The 26644-nt window shown below is 39.0% G+C and overlaps 1 protein-coding gene and 1 non-coding gene across 10 annotated transcripts in view; one reads left to right on the top strand and one right to left on the bottom strand.

The window, feature by feature from the left end:
• PPFIBP1 (PPFIA binding protein 1) overlaps positions 1-26644 on the bottom strand; it is a 201737-nt gene that overhangs the window by 125713 nt on the left and 49380 nt on the right. For all 9 annotated transcript variants that reach the window (XM_040234602.1, XM_040234612.1, XM_040234606.1 and 6 more), the window contains one exon: positions 7372-7468. The gene's annotated coding sequence lies outside the window, so the exon portion shown is untranslated. The remainder of the gene's footprint in view (positions 1-7371; positions 7469-26644) is intronic.
• On the top strand, positions 20378-20449 carry TRNAS-GGA. The gene has a single exon. It is a non-coding gene; the product is annotated as a tRNA-Ser (tRNA).

Raw genomic sequence — 26644 nt, 5'->3', positions numbered from 1 at the left:
CTAATCTCAAAGCATGAAACAATTTCCCGACATGAGTATACTATACTAAGAGGCCAGACTCTCTGCTCCAGGGATTTCATGCCTTAGATCCAGCAGCATTAATGGAGAGTTCCATCCTGTCATCTTGACTCTCTCCCAAGGTTGAGGTAGTGTTTATCTGTTAAACAAAACAGTCATCCAAACAGATCTCTTGAAACGCTTCCAGGCAAGATGAGAGGCCAAGGCAAGGAAGAGGAACAGCTAATCAAAAACCAAGGGCAAGAAAAGCTGGGCCCAAAATAAATATAGTACAAAATGCCCAGAATAGCCCAGAAAGACAGCTGATGACCTTTTCTTTTAAAATCTTTTAATATCACAGTATCAAATGGCACAAGTATCCAAAGCCAAGCATAATTACTACTACGAAGGTAAGAGAATAAAGACGAACATACAAACAAGAAAAGATGATGGTACAACAACATGTATTTTGAAATACAAACTTAAAACACAGACAACAAACACAATTATTGTACCAAACTTGGGAGTCAGTTATCAGCAAGGCATTACACCTCGGTTCAAGGTAACGGCCACAGGAAACTGTCAAGGCTATTTCAAACTCTGACTGCAACGTAATATTTAAAAGGAGATAGAACACTTTCTTTTTGCCTAAAGACTAAATGGCTCCTGCAACAATGGCTGTGAACTACCACACCCTTAATTTAAGTGGCCTCTTGGTTGGGGCATCTCTGGGAGAGGCCAGCATTATAGTACGTAAGGAACACTGAACACATCCTGAGGATCCAACTTCAGTTCTGTGATTCGGATGCACAAAGTCCTGTGTTTGTTGTTGTTCAGTCCCAAAGTCATGCCTGACTCTCTGCAACCCCAGGGACTGCAGCATGCCAGACTTCCCAGTCCTTCACTAGCTCCCAGAGCTTGCTCAAACTCATCCACTGAGTCAGTGATGCTGTCCAACCGTCTCATTCTCTGCCGCACTCTTCTCCTTTTGCTTCAGTCTTTCCGAGAATCAGGGTCTTTTCCAACGAGTCGGCTCGCCACATCAGGTGGCCAAAGTATTGGAGCTTTAACTTTAGCACAAAGCCCTGAGCTACTACTAAGTAATGGATTTAAGAATGACTGAAAATACTTATCTCACTTCTTCACTCTCAAAGAAATGCAGATCCTGGCTAACTGAAATTCTGGTGCCAGAACCCCGGTTTCCCCAAAACATCACAATTTTATTTTTATTTTGTATTGGGGTACAGCTCACTAGCAATGTTGTGATAGTTTCAGGTGAACAGCAAAGGGACTCAGCCATAAGATACATAAACTTGTATCTATTTTCCTCCAAATTCCACTTCCATCCAGACTGCCACATCAAATTAAGCAGAGTTCCATGGTCCTTGTTGGTTATCCATTTTAAATATATCAGTGAAAATATCATAATTTTATGCCATAGATCCACTAAAATAAGAGTTAGAACTCCCACCAACCTAATTCCTCCTTAAAACACTGATGAAAATACACACCTGAGTGCCATTATAGATGCTAGGGCCTCCTCATTAGCTGTGGATATGCATGGCGACTTAAGAGAAACAGATACCACCTTGCAGTTACAGAGCCTGTGCATGCACAAGCCTGCACACATGCCCCCTACATACCAGTTATTTAAATATGTAAACATTTCCTTCTGTCAACAGTTACCCTCTTGCACGTCTGGATTAAGGAGAGAGAAAGTCAAAGGCAGTGACCACCAGTTTCCCAAAAGGTGAGGGGAAAAGGAACAACCAAGAATAAGTAGATGACTATGACTTCAGCCAGTTGAGACAAGAACTTCGAGCAGCCCTTGAACTCCATCTATTCACGCTCACACTCAGGGATGCTTAAGGGATTCTAACAGCCCAGCTAAATCTCCATTTGATTGCAAAGGTGATCTTAGATACTTCATGAGATAGGGAGAGATTACTAGAGGGAAGAAAAATGGAAAGGAAAAGCTTTCGTAAATTTAATGAACAAATTTACTTATGTATTATCTCAGGCTATGAGGAATCAAAGAAGCGCAAGACAAAACCACATATGTGACACATGACTCCGAACAAGATAGCCATCTCCAAGCAGTATTTTCAGAATGTTTCGTACAAATTGTCTAGAATAAGGAATATCTGGTCCAAAATATGTAGTCAGGAGTTAGAGAACTTCAAATCCCCCGTAATAATTAAAGTGATAGGGACCTTCCCTGGTGGTCCAGAGGTTAAGAGTTCACCTGCCAATGCAGGGGACACAGATTTGATCCCTGGTCCAGGAGGATTCGACATGCCTCGGGGTAACTAAGCCCATGCACCACAACTACTGAAGCCTCCATGCCGAGAGCCTGTGTTCCACAACAAGATAAGCCACTACAGTGAGAAGCCTGTACACCGCAATGCACGGTAGCCCCTACTTGCCACAAGCAATGAAGACCCAGCACAGGCAAAAGAAAAATAAATAAAATGATAGAGACTGGAAGGAGGGTACAGACAGAGAGCACAAAAGGGGAAGTTCTCTGGGAAAGGACCCTGCCTCAGTGGCTGCAAATCGCCTCTTAGAAACCACTGCACGAGCAGGTAGAATGATCCTATGGGAAGCCTGAGGAATGACCTGCACATTCCCAGAGCCTTCCTCCACCTGATGAAGAGGCTTTGATGAGCCCCCACCCCATTCCTGTACTTGGTCTATTCAGCCTCAAGGCTAGTATAACCAGAGAGCTTTCACCACCATCACTCGCAATTACATCAGAGAGACCAGGGTGTTGCCTGCACACTAGGCAAATGGTATTTCTTTTGTTTGCCAGTTGCCAGAACAACTAAATGGGTCAAAGCACAAATACTCCAAAGTTCTCAGTTTACTTTAAATATTTCCTATATGTCCTCCAGCATCAGCTATTAGCATACGCCTGGGTGTACGGATGTGAGAGTTGGACCATAAAGAAGGTTGAGTTCCCAAAAATCCATGCTTTCAAATTGTGGTGCTGGAGAACTCTTGAGAGCCGCTTGGGCTACAAGGAGATCAAACCAGTTAATCCTATAGGAAATCAACCCTGAATATTCACTGGAAGGACGGATGCTGAAGCGGAAGCCCCAATACTTGGCCACCTGATGCGAAGAGCTGACTCATTAGAAAAGACCCTGATGCTAGGAAAGATTGAAGGCAGGAAGAGAAGGTGGTGACAGAGGATGAGATGGTTGGATGACATCACAAACTCAATGGATATGAGTTTGAGTAAACACCAGGAGATAGTGAAGGATAGGGAAGCCTCACATGCTGCAGTCCCTGGGGTCGCAAAGAATCAGACACGACTTAGGGACTGAACAATAAGAACCCTTGGGTATAAGAACATAGAGCTCAAAACCTAAAAGCAATTATTTTGAGTATTACTTAAAAGTAATAGTGATAACACTATTTAGGATTCTTATTAATTCAATTGAATCAAGTGTTTCATTTTCAAATATAATTTTTAACATATAATTTCTTCAATATGTGGAACAACAAAACAAACTCAAATTTGTGACACACCCAACTGTGGGACTATAATGTGAGAACTGAGAATTTACATATATACATGAGATAAAGCCAACACAGTTTCCATAATCCAGTTATGCCATATACAATGTCTTGAATATTTATTTATGTTGTTTAACATAAACATCCTTTAATGAATAAAGCAAGTGTATGAAAGCTGGTTAAAGTAAATGTGAGTGTGAAAGTGAATTTATATATACTCACATAACTTTACGTCAATCACAACAGTCAGGTTATTTGTTTTTTATCTGCAGTGGACATTAACTGTTTCATGAACTTAGGTCATATCTTAAAACTGTTCCTTCCTCTACTATCGTTAAGTGCCAAAATCTGCTGTCATAAGACCTTCTGACTTGGGAAAACCCATGAAAGAATACAGCTTTTAGAAAAATAAAACTACACCCCAAACTAGATACTATTAAATTTAGAGATTCACAGAATCTTCCTTTGCCTCAAAGTCTAACTTTCTAATTTTACAGATGAGAAAACTGAGACCCAGGATTAATGCTATACCTGAAGTCCCACAGATCATTTGTAGAGAAGTCAGAACTAGAATTTCAGAGTTTTGGGTCAAATGTTGTCTTAGACTAAACTCACTCTAAAAGTTTCCTTCGTAGAACAAATATTCATTTGTGAGATCATAATCTTACCGAGGGCAAAATTACGCTTCATCTACAACAGACGCCCCAAAAGTTAGTTCAGAATTTACCAACAGGTGGAAAGATGTCACTAGCCACAGACAGTTGGAATGGACACCCTATACCAGCTGCGGTCTGTAGTGAATCACCCACAGAGCCTCTCACTAAAGCTCCCTGCTACATACATACACTTACTTGCAAAATGCCTGATACGAGTTGACAGTGAAATAAATAAAATCATGATTTTCCTTTGTGCAAAATGACCCAGCTCTCTTGTGAATCTTAGCTCGTCTGGTTTCTTCTTGAAACAACCAAGTAAAGCAGTTGCTACAACCAGAAGTGTCTTTACTGACTCATGCTGGGGAGGGACCTGCCAAGGACACACAGACAATGTTTCCCTTCAGCTTTCCTCTGAGTTTCAGTTTAAGGCGAGGCAAGTCGGAAAATATTTTTGTTAGTGTTCTCCACACTTAAAAAAAAAAACTATGTTAATCTCATACTTTAAAAAAATAATCTGAAAGCTTCTACCAAGTATCCGATGCAGTCAAACACGTAATATCACAGTAAAACTCAGACAAATAAGAATAATGGCTATCATTTTTAGTGCCAGTGCAATGCACCCAGCACACTCCTGGCACTATGGAAGTACCCTGTCACAGGAAATCTACAAGGTGGGTGTGTCAATATCCCCGTTTTACAGATCAGGAAGCTGGTGGGAAAGATTACAGGGAAAGAAAGTGAAGCTGTGATCTGACATAGAACAGTCTCCTGGCAAAGCCCACACACTCGCATCCTGTATTTACTTGAAAAATACATTTGTTCTTAGTTTGGTAATTTCATTAAGTTCATTCTTGACTCAAGATTCATATTTTAGGGACTGGTTTTTCAAAGCTTCCTTAAAACAGGAGTTAGAGTTAACAAGGGCTTCCCTTGTGGCTCAGACAGTAAAGAATCTGCCTGCAATGCAGGAGACCCAGGTTCAATCCCTGGGTCAGGAAGATTCCCTGGAGAAAGGGGTGGCCACTCACTTCAGTATTCTTGCCTGGAGAATCTCGTGAACAGAGGAGCCTGGTGGACTACAGTCCATGGGGTTGCAAAGAGTTGGACATAATTGGGAGACCAACAGTTTCATCAGACTTAATAAATTTGTCTAAAAATGCTTTGAGAGCTCCCGCCTGCCTGCTGAAATCAATTTTTATTTCTCTGTTCATTTCCTAGACTCTTCAGGTCTCGTAAGCTGGTTCTTCCCCCGGGTTATCACTTTTCCAGATTCTTGACCTGGCGGGTGACATATCCTAACCATTTCTAGAGTAGCCCAGACACATTTGTCTTCTGGATCTGACTTCTCTGCTCTATCGTACCTTCCTGAAACCAATCAAAGCCCTCCACTGCCAGGAGAGCAAACCTTACATCATCACACACTTATCATAGAGGGTTTCTGCCCAGCCACACCCTCAAGAGGATTCCAAATTCCTGACCAGCAACATTCAGAACATCATGCTGAAGCAGACCCATCACCTGCTTTCCTAAAATCCACTTGTCTGCTTTCAAAGACGCTTACCTCAACATCACTCCACAGGGCTGCTGAATTCAAATTGCTTGAATTTAGTCCTTGACCAAAATAAAATCATCACCAAAAGATGTGCACAAAAACATTCCCTGGAGAGCACTATTTGTAATACATTCCAACTGGAAACTACTGAAATAGCAGCAACTATAAAATACAGGTACAACTGAATACCATGAGAGTTAAGGAGAATGAAATAAATTAACTATATACAGTATCATACAGGAATTTCACAAACATAATAAGCACAATAAGCCAGACAAAAAAGAATATAAACTATATGATTCTATTTATATAAATGATAAAAATAGGCAAAATTGTATCAGTGGCATTAGAAATCAAGAAATTGGTTACTCATGGGCGCATTAGGGGAGCAGAGTTGGAGGGGCTGGTAATTTTCTGTTTTCTTGCACTGGTTACACAGATGTGTGCACTTTGTAACAATCATTCCATCAAGCCAAACACTTACAATTTGTGTACTTTGTTCTGTGTATAAGATACTTCAATAAAAAGCCTACTGAAAGAGACCCTGGAGAACATCTGGTCTGCTCTCCTTAATAGGCATAATAGTAACTGTTTCCCGAGGATGTTAAGTAACCCAAAGACACACAGAAATTCAGGGAAAGGTCAGTCTAGACATTAGATCTCTTAACTCCCCCTCCAGATACCAAAAGTACCTCTCAAACTTGGGAAGATGTTTCTCTAACTTCCTTTCTTGTTGTGACTATAGCCAAGGTTTAGAAGAATCAGGACCACATTCCTATTAAGAACACAACCCAGAAGGTTCCAGTCTGAACCTGGAATTCAACTCAACAACAACTGAGCCAGGATGAGAATTTCAACATTATTTAGAAAATGGCAAATGAGAAAAGTCAGACAGCATGGTGTTCACTCTAGGTTCCTCCCCTTCCTAGCTGTGTGATCATCTGTAGCTTCCTTACCTCTCTCTGAACCTCACTATACTCACCTGGATCACCATCACTAAAATACGGGCTCCTACTCTGCAAGGCTGCCCCAAGTGTAGCACAAGGTGATGGTGTCAGAGCCGTGCCTGGCACATGACAAGCGCTCGGAAAATGCATTTGCTGAATGAACATTGAATTGCATCAGTTGAGTGCTTGTCTTTGAATAGAAGTTCAATACATAGCTAAGTATCACTATTACAGAGCAATAGAAACAAGGAGGAAAAGATAAATAAGCTTATATTGGAAACACCTCACTTCTCAAAGTCTATGGCTTCATTAACAGGTTGACCAACAATTCTCACTGGCTTACATGGTGCACTAAAAGAACCTGTATGGTAAGGAACAACAGAGGACTTGCAAAAAGGGCGGTGCTTTCTATGTGCTGCCAGGTCTATTTTCCCTCTTGACGCCAAAGAAAGATTTACTCACTCACTGTCACAACATGACTAAGCTCTACAACCACCTGTGTTAGTCATATTACTTTTAGAATCTAAAAAATTTTAAGGAGAGGAATGGGTCATAAATTATCACAGACTTTATGAGCAGACCATGCAGACGAGCAGCTTTACCACTGGGAAAAAAATTTACACACTGAGTACAGAAAGGTCACTGCAGGCTATGAAGATGACACAAATGAACAACAGTGAGCAGAGAGTTTACTTACATTTTAAAACACAAGTTTAACAGTGAATGTTTTTTCTTCAGCTCTTCAAATCTTCCATGTACTTGTTAGCAATCTGATCCATGAAGTTCTTTTTATACTGAAAAGAAATAAATACAAAGGAGATAAATTAAAACCAACTTCAAACTATGACACATCATAAAAAGACCCTATAGATGGTGAAATATTATATAAGCAAAGAACATCAAACTAGATAACATGTGTGCAATTAAAAAAAAAAAACAAGAAAATGTGGGACTTCCCTGGTGGTCCAGTGGCTAAGACTCTGTGTTCCCAATACAGGGGATCTGGGTTTGATCCCTGATCAGAGAACTAGATTCCACAGGCTGCAAACAAGAGTTCTCATGCTACAACTGAAGATCCTGCACGCCACTATGGAGATCAAAGAATCCGTGTGCTATGACTAAGACCCAGTGCAGTCAAATAGATACATTTTTAATTAAATAAAAATTTAAAATGAATGAAACAATAAAATGTGTTAAGGACCAATAGATTTAACTAATTTCCTTCCACCTATCCTTCCGCTGTTCCTTCCTCTCCCTTCCTTTTCTTCCTTCCCCCCTTCCAGCATTCATTCTTCCTTACTTCCTCAGTTACTGGCCACAGCTTCATATATTCCTTGAAACCTGAATTTCAGCAGAAAAACTACCATCATTAATTTTTATATCACAAAGTATCTGGAATAGGTTAGGTGCTTTATGTTTCCAGAGTAAATGAATTAATCATAGTTCCTAATGCTTAGTTGTTAAGGTTTAAGAAAAGGAAGAAACTTATTATTTTCTTATCCAACAAGAATAATACATAAACAGTATGTAGAAACATACTGTTCTTTAGACTTGTGATTCTGATTCCCATATTTCTTTTAAATAGCATATACTTACAAAAAAATTCCCGGGACTATATATTTGGGCATGAATATCCTTGCCATTACAGTAGTATAATATATTCTGGTCAGGAAGGAATACCGAGGAATAGTAAATGTCCCAGTATCTCGTAACTACTTCCATCCAAATGAGAAAGTTGAGTGTCTCCATGTCAAATGCTAGAGGCATGATCTCACATGTGCTTTTCAAATGTACTGATCAGGACCAGTTCTAGACAAAATTATGAAGTAGGAGTTTAGCTGTGTCCTTCTCTCTGTCCTTTTGAGGAGCCAGTGACCTCACATGCTTAATTAAACACAGAAGCAATAGGATCAGCTCAAAGATTCCAGAACTTAATGGATATGGATCTTGATAACATTTTCATTAAACAAACAAAGAGCTTCAGAAGAGGCAGGAGCTAAACACTGAAATAAAATGCAATGGAATTTAGGCATGAATGGTGGATAGAGGCTGTCTTTAAGGAATTTCTCAGCTCAGGTAAGCTTCTGTCCATTCAACCTCCTCAAAAGCTGATTTCATATATGACCCACACATACACACCAATCCAGGTAAATTTTAAGCAATTAATGATGCATACATAAGCAAACCTGATTTTAAGACTACTGTGTGCTCCAAAAGTAAACAGGAATCTTCATCAGCAGTTTTTAAAGTGAGTGTCTGGGAACCCTACCCAATAGGTGTTTCTAAGGACAGAGGCAGAGATGAATAGATGTGTGGTAGCGGGCAGACTAATTGCACTTTTAACTGTTTTATACTTTGATCCAAGATTTAAGTTGGAGAATTGGTTTCTTGAGCTGCTTACAGAAGGGTTCAAACTAAACAGGGATTGCATTAAAAGCTAGGGCAGACATCCCAATGAGCTCATAACACTGCTCATCTAGAAGCATAATCACACCAAATCCCAACCACCATCTCTAACAGAGCCCCTTTATGGGAAAACGTGGGTTCCAGCCTGGGTCCCAGACTACAGGTCAGCCTGTGTCTGAGCCGACCAGAGCCAGGCCTGCCCTTCCTTCCCACCCAGTGCCCTGAACAAAGAGCAGAATGAGGGCCCCCTCCACTGCTATGAGGACTGATTCACAGTGAGGGCACGAAGCTAGGCTAGGGAAGACTCATGGATATTGCAGAGGTGGGGAGACCTGCAGTGGGGGGTGGTCTTTGTTAGAAATTACATGTACAAGGTTTATATGCTTTACATGTCAAGACTACCTGAACAGGAATAAAGAAGGAGAAAAAAGAGTGAAACAATTTAAGGAGAAGAAGAAGACCTAGCTATGTTCTATAAGACTCACCTCAAAGTCACATGTTAAATTAGAAAACGATTTTTCACAAGAGTATTATATAAGAAAGTGCTGCCTGAACTTGCTCCAGAGGAATTCATGTTAACTATTAATAAGAAGCACTGGGCACATTCAAGCCTTCCCTCAGCACAGAACTCTGATTATTGGCCCAACCAGGACTGAATACATAATAACATTTATAAACATGAACTATGAGATTTTTTGAGTTTCCATCATGAGCCTTGTTTAAGTAAGTCAAAGATACCCTTTGTGATGCAGTTTTGACCAAATTCAAGAGATTTTAGTCATTTCCTCAGAAACAGAGTAACTATAAATACAAACTAACCAACACAGTCAGCTGCTCACAAAGAGGCTGACTGACAAGTTTAATTTAAAAACAAGAACACATTATTAAACTGAAAAGTTAAGCCATCAAAAAATCAAAACCCATGCAAACTACATTCCTAGCAGAAAAACCCTTACTGTAATGACAAGGATAATTACAAACAATTTTTTATATGACTCACAAACCTTTCCTTTTCAGAGATTACAAAAAAAAAAAAAAAAGGAAGCAAAACCCAGTATATTTGCATCCATTTAATAACATGAACCCTTAACATCCTGCCCAAATCTCAGATTTCAAATACCAAGAAAATTCTCCAAACCACTAAATAAATGACTTCCGTATATCCCTTTGAGATGGAAAACACATTTATTACTACTGCTTATCTTCTAAATCCCTTTGATGTTGTAAAGCATGACCATCATAATGGAAAGTAACATGTCAGACTAATATTCATTAGGAAGGGAAGTGAAAGTGTGAAATTCACTCAGTCATGTCCAACTCTTTGTGACCCCATGGACTGTACGGTCCATGGAATTCTCTAGGAGTTAGGAAGGGAAGTTACTGCCTATTATAATAATGCCATGTTTCATACTTTAAATGGAATTTGAAGCTCTATTCATGTTAGACAAGCATCTAAAGCAGGAGTCTGTATGCAGAGCAATGTGGTCTGCCACCTGTTTTTATAAAATTTTATTGGAACACAGTCAAGCCCATTAGTTTACATATTGTCTATGGCTGCTTTTGCAGAACACAATGACAGTGCTGAGAAGATGCAACAGCGACAGTAAGGTCTACAGAGTATAAAATATTTGCTATCTGATCTGGCCCTTTGAGAAAAAGTTTCCCAACCTTTGGTCTAGGAAACAGCTATTTCTGTGGACTAAATCCTGAAATGAGAAACACTAATCCTAGAGTGGGGCTTCCCAGCTGGTTCAGATGGTAACGAGTCTGCCTGCAATATAGGAGACCAGGGTTCAATCACTGGGTCAAACTCCAACACAGAGGAGCCTGGCAGGCTACAGTCCATGGGGTTGCAAAGAGCTGGACACAACTGAGTGACTAAACAACAACAATCTCGTGTAGTAATCTTATTGGGTAACTACCTGAGTCACTTCACCTTTAGCTGCTTTCCCTCATTTACAACACAATAAGAAGTCATATGTATTGATAAGTTGTATACCAGATACTATTCTAACAATTTTCCTTTTAGTAAATGAACAATAAATTCATTCATTTAATTCTGGCAAAGACAGAGAAAAGCAAATTATTATCCCCATCAAACAGATGAGGAAATTGAGGGAGAGGGGTTAAATAACTTACAAAAGATTATATTGCTGTTAAGTGGAGAAACTGGCATCACAACTCAGGCAACATGGGTCCTGAACTGGTATAATTAATCTCTGTGCTCTATTGATAATAATTTAATTTCATCAAAGTCATAGATAATAAAAGGAAATCTCAAATTGTTTGTTAGTTAGAAATATTAGGCGAGTACAATGAAGTATACCCTGTATGGTTTAGGATAAGATACCTAAAATACAACATACATGCACAGCCATAGACACTTAAGAGACCTTTCTGATTTGCTAACCTTGGCATATTGGGAATATAAAAGTTACAATACTCTTTATTATTTACCATGAGTAATGAAGGAATCAAATGAACTGACCAACGTCTATCTTTCCTTTGGTAAACAAGGCCTCTCCAGGTAGCTTAGGCCCTTTAGAAAGCCTTCAGGATAGACTTACCAAAGGGATCCTAGGGCTTCCCTGGAGGCTCAAATGGTAAAGAATCTGCCTGCCAATGCAGGAGACCCGGTTTGAACCCCTGGGTCCTGGCAAAAGAAATGGCAACCCACTGCAGTATTCTTGCCTGGAAAATTCCAAGGACAGAGGAGCCTGGTGGGTTACAGTCCATGGGGTTGCAAAGAGCTGGACAGGACCGAGCAGCTAACACTTTCACTTTCAGAGGGCATCCTAAATCTTCCAAATTTGTTCCCATCCCATCTTATCCTCCACCTCTCTTCCATTTGGGAAAAGGCTGAGGGAGCATTAGCAGGAACTTTGGTATGACTACTTTTCACACTGGCAGCAAGACAGCGCTATCCAGATATCCACCATCACATGACTCAGGAAGACGTTCCCTTCATGAGTTATCTACCACTTTCAGGAAATCTCCAGGAAATCTAGGGAAATGTGTCACCTGAAATATGACCCAGTGCTCTTTTGTACTGATTGATAGGTTGACATGATCCAAATAAAATAAGGGGAAAATATCCTGCTAAATTACTCAACATCAATTTCACACTTAGAGATGGTCTTAGTCATCTTCTTAATCAAGCTAGTTTTTCATTGGTTCCCACATCTGCAGAGTAAAGTCCAAATCCTCATTTTATCCCTCACCTACTTTTCCAGTCTCACTGTTTTTGGTCTTTCATGTAACCTGGATGGTCTTTTCTCTTTCATGTCAACTCCTGCTTCATCCTACCTACTCCTGCTTCTAAGGCAATACTCACTTCATACTACCTTTTTTTCTCTTCTACTGCCAACTCTCACATCCAAGGTACAGGCCAAATCTCTGTACTGAATATTATGGGATATAATTTGTATTTCCCATGAAGGTTGGATCTTCACAATCCAGGAGGGGAAACGAGTACAAAAAAGACTAAACTAAAGCTGTATATTAAAGGTTCAAAGTGGTGCAGGACCCAGATCAGGTGAACTAAAAAGACTTTAGGGAAAGGCCATCACTGTGTGGACCTTGGAGGTGGCGTTGTTATTGTTCAGTTGCTCAGTCGTGTCCTACTCTGCACCTCATGGACTACAGCATGTCAGTCTTCTCTGTTCTGCAGTATCTCCTGGAGTTTGCTCAAACTCATGTCCATTGGGTTGACGATGCCATCCAACCACCTTCATCCTCTGTCTCCCCCTTCTCCTCCTGCCTTCAATCTTTCCCAACATCAAGGTCTTTTCCTGATGTAGGAAAAGTAGGCTCTTTCCATCATGTGGCCAAAGTATTGGAGCTTCAGCTTTAGTCCTTCATTATAGACTGGTTGAGTATAAAAAGCTGTAGGAGTCACCATATAGGATAAAGGTTTATATCATAAACTTTAAAGTCAGAGAGCCCTGGGTCCAAAATCCTGGCTCCCTTTGACCAGAAATAGGGTGTGTAAGAATTACAATCAAATAAATCAGGTGGATGCCTAACCATGCTCAAAATCGTATTTGTAGCCAGTCCTCATGTCTTATTCAAATAATAAAGGCTTTCATATTATGCCCCCACATCATCTTCCCATCTCTCACTGCCATTTCATGTTTCAACCCATGCATTCATTTGGGCATCTAATGATACATTGATTTCCACTGTTTAAATATCCCTGAAGTATGTTTTGCCTCCTCAGTAAGACTTTGTTGTCAAAGAATAGATTATTTCAAAGGGACCCTTGGCATTTTTAAATTTTAGGTGCAAGGTCCCTGATGAGTAAGGCTAGTTGAGCTGAGAAGCAAATGTAAATTACAAGCTTGGGCTGTTTGGCTAGTTATGGGGCCCAGCCAACCATAAACATCTGTATTCCAACATGGTTTTGTTTCCAGTCTATCCAGTAACTCAGATGAACAGACTGAAAACATTTCTTTGTGGGATGGTCAAAAAGCTCATGGCTTAGGGCTACTAATAGAAGTAAAGATCAAGTGAAGCAGTACAACAAAGTGATGACTCTTGGCCAAAAAATAAACAGATATTAAAGAGTTGAAGAAATTACATGTTACAGTTGATTCACAAATATGAAGTTGGACAAAAAGCTTCAAACTAATCTTTTCAGTGTTAAAAAGATTAAGTGTACAATTTTTTGTGTCTTCTCACAGTACTAAGCACTATGCTCTAAATACCAGGCGAATGAATAATCTGATAATCTCTGATGTCCCAAAGTCCTCAATGAACTCACTTTCTCCATTCCAATATCAAATTTAATATAGTCAAATTTCCCTTGAGGTTCTAAAACTGTAGTAGTCACAATGTCTACTGACATGTTACATCAAATAAGGGCCACATGTTTTTAAATTAACATGTTGGCTTCACAATCATATTTGTAGTGTTTAGTAATGGCTTGCTGTTTATCTCATTCTAAAGTTTTATGCCCAGCTTTTCCAATATTGGCAAATACTTTTTACTTCCCACAGAAAGAGTCTAATTCAAAAATTCTAAGCAATTTCGGAATTCAAAAGTTGTTATTCTTTGAACACTTTTACTGAACTGATCGAAGTGATGAAAGTCCACCATGAAGTTTCATATAAAAATAAATCTATATACAATTGCATGTGTTATGCAATTGTATAAGGCAGGGGGTGGGGATGAGAGAATGAACACAGCTCAGCTTCCAAACACACCAATTTTCCTTTGTGACAAATATTTAAACTTTATTTTTTTAATAAATATCATGGACCACAGTGAAAATCTTATATATTAAAAACATTATGAGCTATAATGTAAAATGTACCTAATACATTTAAACAGTGGGTTCCATTTCAATTGGGGGCAAGAATTTTAGAGTAGATGTTCCAATTATTTGCACAATTCTTTTATTTTTAAATTAATTAATTTATTCTAATTGGAGGCTAATTATTGACAATATTGTGCTGCTTTTTGCCATATGTCAACATGAATCAGCCATGGGTGTACATGTGTCCCCCCATCCTGAACCCCCCTCCCACCTCCCTCCTCACCCCATTCCCCTGGGTTGTCCCAGAGCACCAGCTTTGAGCACCCTGCTTCATGCATCGAACTTGCACTGGTCATCTGTTTTACATATGGTGATACACATGTTTCAATGCTATTCTCTCACATCATCTCACCCTTGCCTTCCCCACAGTCCAAAAGTCTGTTCTCTACATCTATGTCTCTTTTTCTGTCTTGCATATAGGGTCGTCATTACCATCTTTCTAAATTCCATATATATGCATTAATATACTATATTGGTGTTTCTCTTTCTGACTTACTTCACTCTGTATAATAGGCTCCAGGTTCATCCACCTCATTAGAATTGACTCAAAAGCGTTTTTTTTTAATAGCTGAATAATATTCCATTGTGTATACGTACCACAATTTCCTTATCCATTTGTCTGCTGATGGACATCTAGGATGCTTCCATGTCCTAAGTATTGTAAACAGTGCTATAATGAACATTGGGGTACATGTGTCTCTTTCAATTCTGGTTTCCTCGGTGAGTATGCCCAGCAGTGGGATTGCTGGGTCATATGGCAGTTCTATTTCCAGTTTTTAAAAAAATCTCCACACTGTTCTCCATAGTGGCTATGCTAGTTTGCATTCCCACCAACAGTATAAGAGGGTTCCCTTTACTCCACACCCTCTCCAGCATTTATTGTTTGTAGACTTTTTGATGGCAGCCATTCTGACCAGTGTGAGATGGTACCTCATGATTCTGATATGCATTTCTCTGATAATGAGTGATGCTGAGCATCTTTTCCTGTGTTTGTTAGCCATCTGAAGGCTTCTTTGGAGAAATGTCTGTTTAGTTCTTTGGCCCACTTTTTGATTGGGTTGTTTATTTTTCTGGCATTGAACTACATGAGCTTCTTGTATATTTTAGAGATTAATTCTTTGTCAGTTGTTTCATTTGCTATTATTTCCTCCCATTCTGAAGGCTGTCTTTTCACTTTGCTTTTAGTTTGTTTCATTGTATTTGCACACTTCTTGAAGCAGAGGGGTAGTCTGGTAGAAATCAGACTGCTGACTATAGTCAGTCATGTCTTCAGAGGGAAAATATTATATAAATATTCTGAAATATGTTCTTTTGCAAAAATGTAGGAAAAACAACTATACTACCCCTACAACTCTATCCTCCATACCCAAGAAATCCTGTAGAATCAAATCCTTCCACATCTATCTTTATTTAATGTGCTACTGCAAATATCACTCAAAAAATATAAAGTCAAACCACTTCGATCCCATCACATTCTGAAAGAATATCCTGAACTAGTGTTAAATGTGTATAGTGATTGTTTAAATAAAAACAATAACCAGCTCAGTGGTATATAACACTTTATCATGCCAGTAGAACTCTGTGAACCAACATACCCCAGTGAGGTAATTATAGCTCTAAAAAGTGGGTTGGCCCATTATGAACTCTATCATTGCTGACCCAGCAGTAGGGGCTCTTCCCATTAAACTGCCCCACAAGGAACAGATGTGTTTGCTTTCCCAGACTAGGACCATGATCTCTGCATCATCTGTGTTTAGAAAGAAATGGATTGGTGACTTCACTGACCTACTCCCTGAGAATTACGTTCCTGAAACATAAGTTACTGAATATATATATTTCTCCAATTTCTCCATCTCTTTTTTTGGCTTGTTCTTTCTCAAGCCTTTATCAAGTAGAGAAAAGCTTTGTCTACATAAATATATATAAATATGCATAACATATATTTTAGAAATCTTATGAATTTTTGCCTAAGAAAATTATGACATTTGATTCCATTTGCTTGATTTAGTATAAATAGAATGCTAGATTTCTAATTAAAACCAGATATGCAACAAGCAATAAAAATTTACTGTATAGCACAGGGAAATATAGGCAATATTTTGTAATAACCTATGATGGAAAATAATTTCAGAAATAATATATGTGTATTTGTATAACTGAATCACCTTGCTGTGCACCTGAAACACTGTAAATCAACTATACTTCAATAAAATATATATATTAATAATTTAAAAATTCAAGATTGATAGAGAAATCAAAAGCTTTTCAGACACACAGAAGTTTGGAGCATTCAGCACCACTAGACCAGCTTTACAACAAATGTTAAAGGAGCTTATATAGTCAGGAAATACAAGAGAAGAAAAAGATCTACAAAAACAAACCCCAAACAATGAAGAAAATGGCAATAGGAACATATATATCAATAATTACTATAAACATAAGTGGATTAAATGCTCCAACCAAAAGACACAGACTGGCTGAATGGATACAAAAACAAAACCCATATATATGCTGTCTAAAAGAAACCCACTTCAGACCTAAAAACTGAAAGTGAGAGGATGGAAAAATATATTCCACACAAATGGGAAGCAAAAGAAAGCTGGAGTAGTAATCCTCGTATCAGACAAAGTAGACCTTAAAATAAAGAATATTACAAGAGATAAGGAACACTACGTAATGATCAAGGGATCAATCCAAGAGGAAGACAACAATTGTACATATCTATGCACCCAACATAGAAGCACCTCCATACATAAGATAAACACTAACAGACATAAAATGAGAAATTGACAGTAACACAGTAATAGTAGGAGATGTTAACACCCCAATCACACCAATGGACAGATTATCAAGACAGAAAATTAATAAGGAAACACAAGCCTTAAATGATACATTAGACAAGATGTATCTCACTGATATCTTCAGGACATTCCATCCAAATGCAGACGAATACACCTTCTTCTCAAGTGTACATGGAACATTCTCTAGGATAGACCACATCTTGGGTCACAAATCAAACCTCAGTAAATTTAAGAAAACTGAAATTGTATCAAACATCTTTTCTGACCACAACACTATGAGACTAGATATCAATTACAAGAAAAAAACTGTAAAAAAACACAAACACATGGAGATTCAGTTATACATTTCTAAATAATGAACAGGTTATTGAAGAAATCAAAAGGGAAATAAAAAAATTCCTAGAAACAAATGACAATGAAAACATGACAACTCAAAACCTATGAGATGCAGCAAACGCAGTTCTAAGAGGGAAGTTTATAGCGATAACAATCCTACCTCAAGAAACAACAACAAAAAATATCAAATAGACAACCTAACTTTACACCTAAAACAACTGGAAAAAGAACAAAAAACCCCCAAAATTAGCAGAAGGAAGGAAATCATAAAGATCTGAGCAGAAATAAATGAAAAAGAAATAGAAGAGAAACAACAATAAAGATTAATAAAACAAAAAGCTGGTTCTTTGAGAAGACAGACAAATTTGACAAACCTTTAGCCAGACACATCAAGAAAAAGAGAAGAATCAAATCAACAAAATTAGAAATGAAAGAGGAGAGGTTACAACAGACAATGCAACAGACAAGGATTATAAGAGACTATTATGAAGAACTATATGGCAATAAAACAGATAACCTGGAAGAAAAGGATAGATTCTTAAAAAGTTCAACCTTCTAAGACTGAACCAGGAAGAAATAGAAATTAATGAACATCCCAATTACAAGCACTGAAATCAAAGCTGTGATCAAAAATCTCCCAAAAAACAAAAGCCCAGGACCAGAAGTCTTCACAGGAGAATTCTATTAAACATTTAAAGAGCTAATGCCTATCCTTCCAAAACTCTTCCAAAAAACTGCAGAGGAAGGAACACTTCCAAACTCATTCTCTGAGGCCACCACCACCCTGATACCAAAAGCAGACAAAGACAACACAAGAAAAGAAAAGTACAGGCCAATATCACTGATGAACATAGATGCAAAAATCCTCAACAAAATTTTACCAAACAGAATTCAACAACACATCAAAAAGCTCATACACCATGATCAAGTTGGGTTTATTCCAGGGATGCAAGGATTCTTCAATATATGCAAACCAACCAATGTGATACACCATATTAACAGAGCAAAGGGTAAAAACCATAGGATAACAGATGCAAAAAAAGCCTTTGACAAAATTCAGCACCCATTTATGATTAAAGCTCTTCAAAAAATGGGCATAGAAGGAACCTACCTCAACATAGTAAAGGCCATATATGATCGGCCCACGAAAACATTATTCTCAATGGTGAAAAACTTTTAGTTTTTTTACCATTCTCCCTAAGATCAGGAACAAGACAAGGGCATCCACTTTCACTGGTATTATTCAACATAGTTCTGGAAGCCCTGGTTACAGCAATCAGAGAAAAAAAGAAATAAAAGGAATCGAGATCAGAATGAAGACGTAAAGCTCTCAGTTTGTAGATGACATGAAATTGTACATTGAAAACCCTAAAGATAGTATCAGAAAATTACTAGAGCTAATCATTTTAGCAAAGTTGCAGTACACTAAATCAATACACAGAAATCACTTGCATTCCTATATACTAACAATGAAAAATCAGAAAGAGAAATTAAGGAATCAATCCCATTCACCACTGCAACAAGAAGAATTAAATATCTAGGAATAAACTTACCTAAAGAGACAAAAGAACTCTATACAGAAAATTATAAGACACTGATGAAAGAAATCAAAGATGACATAAACAGATGGAGAGATATTCCATGTTCCTGATTAGGGAAAATCAATATTGTGAAAATGACTATAATACCAAATGCAATTTACAGATTCAATGCAATCCCTATCAAATTACCAATAGCATTTTTTTACAGAATTAGAACAAAAAATTTCACAATTCATATGGAAACACAAAAGACCCTGAGTAGCCAAAGCAGTACTGAGAAAGAAGAATGGAGCTGGATGAATCAACCTTCCTGACTTCAGATTACACTACAAAGCTATAGTCATCAAGATAGTATGGTAATGGCACAAAAACAGAAATATAGGCCAATGGAACAAGATAGAAAGCCCAGAAATAAACTCATGCACCTATGGGTACCTTATTTTTGACAAAGCAGGCAAGAATATACGATGGGGCAAAGACAGCCTCTTCAGTAAGTGGCACTGGGAAAACTGAACAGCTACATGTTAAAAAAATGAAATTAGAACACTTCCTAACACCATACCCAAAGATAAATTCAAAATGGATTAAAGACCTAAATGTAAGACCAGAAACTATAAAACTCTTAGAAGAAAACATAGGCAGTACACTCAATGACATAAATCAAAGCAAGATCCTCTATGACCTACCTCTTAGAGTAATGGAAATAAAAACAAAAGTAAACAAGTGGGACCTGATTAAACTTAAAAGCTTTTTCATGGCAAAGAAAACTATAAGCAAGGTGAAAAGACAACCCTGAGAATGGGAGAAAATAGCAAATGAAACAACTGACAAAGGATTAATTTCCAAAATATGCAAAGCAGCTCATACAACTCAGTATCAGAAAAAGGGAATGCTTTTACACTGCTGGTGGGCATGTAAGTTGATTCAGCCACTATGGAAGATGGTATGGAGATTCCTTAAAAAACTAGGAATAAAACCACCATATGACCCAGAAATCCCACTCTTAGGCATATACCCTCAGGAAAACAAAATTGAAAGAGACACATGTATTCATTATTCATTGCAGCACTATTTACAACAGCTAGAACATGGAGGCAACCTAGATGTCCATTGACAGATTAATGGATAAAGAAGTTGTGGTACATATACACAGTGGAATATTACTCAGCCATAAAAAGAAAACCGTCTGAGTCAGTTCTAATGAGGTGGATGAACCTATAGACTATTACACAGAGTGAACTAAGTCAGAAAGAGAAAGATAAATATCGTATAATAACACACATATATATGGAATTGGTGATTTCCCTGGTGGCTCAGAGGTTAAAGCGTCTGCCTGGAATGCAGGAGACCTGGGTTCAATCCCTGGGTTGGGAAGATCCCCTGGAGAAGGAAATAGCAACCCACTCCAGTACTCTTGCCTGGAATATCCAATGGAGGGAGGAGCCTGGTAGGCTACACCTCATGGAGTTGCCAAGAGTCGGACATGACTGAGCCCCTGGAGAAGGAAATGGCAACCCACTCCAGTACTCTTGCCTGGATAATCCCATGGAGGGAGGAGCCTGGTAGGCTACACCCCATGGGGTCACAAAGAGTCAGACACGACTGAGCGACTTCACACACATATATGGAATCTAGAAAGATAGTACTGAAGAAGTTACTTGCAGATCAGCAATGGAGAAACAAACATAGAGAACAGACTTATGGACATGGGGAAAGGGGAAGAGAGGGTGAGATGTACGGAAAGAGTAACATGGAAACTTATATTACCATATGTAAAATAGACAGTCAACAGGAATTTGCTGTACGGCTCAGACAACTCAAACAGGGGCTCTATATCAACCTAGAGGGATGGGATGAGGAGGGAGATGGGAGGGAGGTTCAAGAGGGAGGGAATACATGTATACCTATGGCTGATTCATATTGAGGTTTGATAGAAAACAACAAAATTCTGTAAAGCAATTATCCTTCAATTAAAAGTGTCCAAGTATATCCAAAGCCAAGGGTTTTTTACCTAAGATAAGTCCAACTCTGCTACCTCCTGTTAAAACTCCTGTCAACCAAGATAACACCTTGGAGCTTAGTATTATTTTAGAAAAACACCAGTTAAAATACCTAGTTGATTTTCAGCTTCCATAATCAGAAAGACACAATGACCTATAAATTTTCTAAATCTCAAGAGAGTCCAGAGCAATTCTAAAAAAGGACATAGGAGAAAACATTTAGTGCTCCAGTCCTCACGTACCCCTAACATTCAATAAAAAAGAAAACAAATACAAGGGACAATATGCAATTCACCTTTATCACGAGAGGTTCCAGTCCACAAAAAGGCAGCCCACTTCTTTCAAATCACACCATCCAAGGCTGACACCCTGACTTTTCCATCTTCTTCATGCCATTAAAATATTGTTCCCTTTCTTTTCCTATCCTTTCCTCTTTCTCATTTTAATGGGAGCCAAACTGGGAGATGGGTTTTCCTAGGGAATATTGGCAACTGGCAGTGGTTATCATAAGCCTTAAAAATGTAATAGTCTTTGATCCAGCACTCCATAGTAACTAAGCTAAACTAAATGTTTCAACAAGTGAGCAAAAATTTTTGTATCTAATTTTCACAATATTATTTATAATCTTAATAAGAAAAATAGCAACACTTTAACTGTGTCTAGCAACAGCTACACTGAAGTATATCCATTAGACAGAACACTAAGCAAGCCAAGGTGAGAGGGCTATGGTTACCAAGGGTTAAGGACACCAAGGACCTTCATGAGACATTAATTGATTTTTGTAAATACACAGGTACACAGGGTAAACAATCAGGAAGGATAATCATCTATGGTTTTCAATACTTTGTTCTTCCTCTTCATCACTGACCCTGCAGAAGTCTACTACCAGTCACGTATCTTTCACTAGAGAAATGGGAAGGAGGGTATAGTGCCAAGGGCTTCCCAGGTAGTACAGTGGTAAAGAATCTGCCTGCCAACGTAGGAGATGCAAGTTTGACCCCTGGGTAGAAAAGATTGCCTGGAGGAGGAAAACTGCACGCATATGCGCATGCACACATGTACACACACAGTGGCAAATGAAGGGACAGGTGTTCACATGTTTTTTTATGGGATCTTGCTGGTGGTTCAGTGGCTAAGACTTCAAGCTTCCAATGCAGGGAACCCGGGTTTGATCCTTGGTCAGGAAACTAGATCCCACATGCCGCAACAAAGCGTTTGCATGCCACAACTGAAGATCCCGCATGCCACAACTAACACCTGACACAGCTGAATAAAAAACAAATAACTATTTCTTTTAAAAAACCCTCTCCTAGGGTCCTTCGTCGCTCCTTCTTTCAGAGTCGCACGGAGACACACACACACACACAAGAAAAAAACCCTCTCCTACTCCCAGAGTCTGTCTGTGATAGGTCTTCTCTCTTCCTCTGCGATACGCTATCACAGCCTAACATGCTGACAGTGGTGGAATATCAGATGAATATAGTTTTAGTTTCCTTTTTGATTATCTATATAATTTTACAATGAAGATCATATATTATTTCTGTCAAAGGGAGCAGAGCATGATGACTGAAAGTGTAGACTTTGGAACAGATCAGCCTGGGTTTTAATATTTCATATCCATAACTTTTCATCTATATGATTTTGGTCAAGTCACTTAACCCAAGTAAGCCTCAAGTTTCCTCATCCATCAAATGGGAAGAATAACATTATAGGCATCCTCTTATTACAGATGCTAATAGAAATGCCATATTGGATAAAAGAAATGACTACTATAGATGATATAAAATACAACTTTATTTAAGTGTTTATACTTCTAAGAAAAAACATTTTAAGCCCCAATCTCATACGAGAAAAATATAAATTAAAACATGGGGAAATTTTCATTCAAAATGGTAACCAAAAATGTATATTAAGGAGCCCTGAGTTACCATTTTACACATATCAAAAGAAACAATCTGTCTAATCTTGTCTTAAAGTACAAAATTAAGAGTTTTACTTTTTAAAGCCCTATTAAAAGTAAGAAACTGTGGCATATTCCCATTCTTTTTTAAAATAATTCATTAACATTAAAGAAGAAAATAATAGCTACCACTTACTGATGGCTTACTGTTTATGGATCAGGCATCAGTGCTTGATGCGTGTTAATCACTCAATCTGTCCATGAGGGAGAGACTATTATTTCCTCATTTCACAGATAGAAAAACTAAGACACAGATTAAGCAAAGTACCTAATTTAGTAAACAGCCAAGTCAGGATTCTAGTCTTAATCCCTCAGAATACTACACTAGACTGCAACTGACTGGCTGATTTCAACCAAACATTTCTGGAGCTGATGGATTAAAAATGAACAAGTAGTAGTCACTGCATGTCTCCCATTTGGATCTATATGTCTTCTAAATTAACTTTTTCAATAATGACAACTTAAAAATTTATAATTATATAAATAAACTGAACTTTGAAACAGACATTAAAATTACTGTACAACAAAGTAGAAATAGATTTTTTTTAATAAGCATTATTCTCACTAAAATTATTATTGATTGAGAGGGAGAAAAAACAGCCAACAATTTAAAAAACAGAGTATTTATTTTAAAACATTATATCCTATTAATTCCTACCACTATGTGTTTATAATATCTAATATCCATGCAATAATGTATATATTAATTATAATAAATAAACACAGACTGAAAGAGGTGCTCACAAATTTAGTGACAGCAGTTTCCTAACAAAGTTTTAGAGACAACTGCAGAAGGCATTAAAGCAGGAGAAAAACATAATCAAATTTCATTTTTAAAAGATCACTCTGGAAACAATATCAAATTTGGAAGCAAGGATGCAACAACTGGCTTCCAAAGGCGTGAACTAGCAGAGAAAATGGAAGGGAGAGGGAGGGTGAGAAAAGCTTTAGGAGACTTATCAAGGGATGAAGGCCGGGGGTCAAGCTCTATGGCTTCTGATGTCTGGTGACAGAACGCAGAAGAGAATGGAAAACAAAGTGCGTGCATGTGTGTGTATCATATAGGGGGTGACAATTAAATGTTGATCATACTGCAACTGCAATGCCCATCGAGCCACAGGGTAAATACATACAATGGAGTTGGGAGAACAGGTGTGGAGTTCAAGAAAGAAGCCTGGGTTCATTTGTGGTTGGGCTCCATCAGTCTGAAAGTGGTCACTGACAAGATGGCTTTTGCGAAGTGCCAAGGAGAATACCTAAAGACAAAAGGGTGCCAGAGCTGAAAAAACCAGTCATGATAACAAAGCCACTGAAGAATTTTATTTGCAAACGAAAATACAGACACAGACAGTAGAAAACAATATGTATGGATACTAAGGTGGAAAGGAGGGACAGAATAAATTGGGAGATTGGGATTAACATATATACACTATTAATACTATGCATAAAATAGATAACTAAAGAGAACCAACTTCATAGCTCAGGGAACCCTACTCAGTGCTCTGTGAGGATTAAATAGGAAGGATATTCAAAAAAGAGGGGTTAGTTGGTAAAGAATCCGCCTCCAAGCAGGAGACCTGGGTTTGATCCCTGCGTTAAGAAGATCCCCTGGAGGAGGGCATGGCAACCGACTCGAGTATTCTTGCCTGAGATAATCCCATGGACAGAGGAGCCTGGCAGGCCACAGTCCACGAGGTCTCAAAGAGTCAGATATGACATAGCAGCTAGACTACCACCACCATATGTAAACATACAGCTGATTTACTTTGCTGTACAACAGAAACACAACACTGTAAAGCAACTATACTTTAAAAAAGACCGTAGGAAGGAAGGAAGGGCCTGGGAGAAGGAAGGAGTCCTGGAGAGGAAGGCATGAGAATGAGAGACCAGGAACCAAAGGATGCTGAAGGCTGCTGGGAAAAGGCTATGTGGCCGTCTGACCCACTACACTCACACACCATCAGTGAGCAGAGAACATCCTGGCATCACACCTGCTTCCAAAGCGAACTAAGGCCCCTCGGCCACCACTCCTCACCCTAAACATCTTTAGAAAGTTGAACCAGACGAGCTCAGTAAAGAAAGGCAGGATGCTGGCAACTTGATATTCTACAGAAATGAGTGAGGAAGCATAATTCACAATCAGAATCAACCTGTCGGAAACCACTTTGAGCAATATCTCATTATTAGAAAAAGAACGTTTTCCTTAAAAACCTTGATTTTTAACAGTCAGCAATAAAAAATATAGAAATGCTTTCTAAGAGAAAGAATGAAACTTGCCAAGACCCAGAAAGTGAAAGTCACTCAGTGGTGTTTCACTCTTTGTGACCCCACGGACTGTAAAGTCCATGGAATCCTGCAGGCCAGAATACTGCAGTGGGTAGCCTTTCCCTTTTCCAGGGGATCTTCCCAACCCAGGGATCGAACCCAGGTCTCCCACATTGCAGGCGGATTCTTTACCAGCTGAGCCACAAGGGAAGCCCAAGAATACTAGAGTGGATAGCCTATCCCTTCTCCAGCGGGATCTTCCCGATCCAGGAATCGAACCAGGGTCTCCTGCACTGCAGGCGGATTCTTTACCAACTGAGCTATGCTGCTGCTGCTGTTCCTGCTGCTGCTGCTGCTGCTGCTGCTAAGTCGCTTCAGTCGTGTCCGACTCTGTGCGGCCCCATCGACGGCAGCCCACCAAGCTCCCCTATCCCTGGGATTCTCCAGGTGAGAACACTGCAGTGGGTTGCCATTTCCTTCTCCAATGCATGAAAGTGAAGTCGCTCAGTCATGTCCGACTCTTAGCAACCCCGTGGACTGCAGTCCACCAGGCCCCTCCGTCCATAGGATTTTCCAGGCAAGAGTACTGGAGTGGGGTGCCATTGCCTTCTGAGCTATGAGGGAAGCCCAGAGATCCAGAAAACATGAAGAAAAAAAAGAAAAACACTTCTGATCCTACTCTGTTACACATGCTCAGCTGTCTGACCAGCCGTAACTGATTCCTCTTTCCCATCAGACCCTAACAACTCTCCTTCATGATGTGAGGATAGGCTTTGGCTTTTGGAAGCAACCGTGAGTTTGTTCAGTGTCCTCTCTTAAGATAGAAGCCAGATTGAGGGCAAATTTTACTATTTTTCCAATGCCCTTAATTTTTCTTTTTTTAATTTGGAGTCTCTCCATAATGATCAAGAGATACAAACCTTATCTTGGGTTTGAATCAGTGTCTAATTCTACTTGGTCTGAATACTGAGTCAGGATAAAACCTGAAGAAGGCTAAACAACTCCTTGGACTTAGAAATAGCACCATAAGTTGAATTTACCTGCTCCCTTCCCCAACTTTTATTATGGAAATTTTCAAAGATATAAAAACATAAGCAGATTAATCCAATGAGTGCAGGGGCCCATTATCAGCTTCAACAATCACGACCCACAGCCAATCCCATTCTATCTACACTCTCTTCCACCCATAATCTCATATTCAGTTCAGTTCAGTTCAGTTGCTCAGTCGTGTCTGACTCTTTGCGACCCCATGAGTCACAGCACACCAGGCCTCCCTGTCCATCACCAACTCCCGGAGTTCCCTCAAACTCACGTCCATCGAACTGGTGATGCCATCCAGCCATC

The sequence above is a fragment of the Oryx dammah genome, unplaced genomic scaffold (assembly GCF_014754425.2).
Source record: "Oryx dammah isolate SB20612 unplaced genomic scaffold, SCBI_Odam_1.1 HiC_scaffold_29, whole genome shotgun sequence".
In the NCBI taxonomy this organism is placed as follows: Eukaryota; Metazoa; Chordata; class Mammalia; order Artiodactyla; family Bovidae; genus Oryx; species Oryx dammah.
This window is presented reverse-complemented; position numbering and strand designations above follow the sequence as displayed.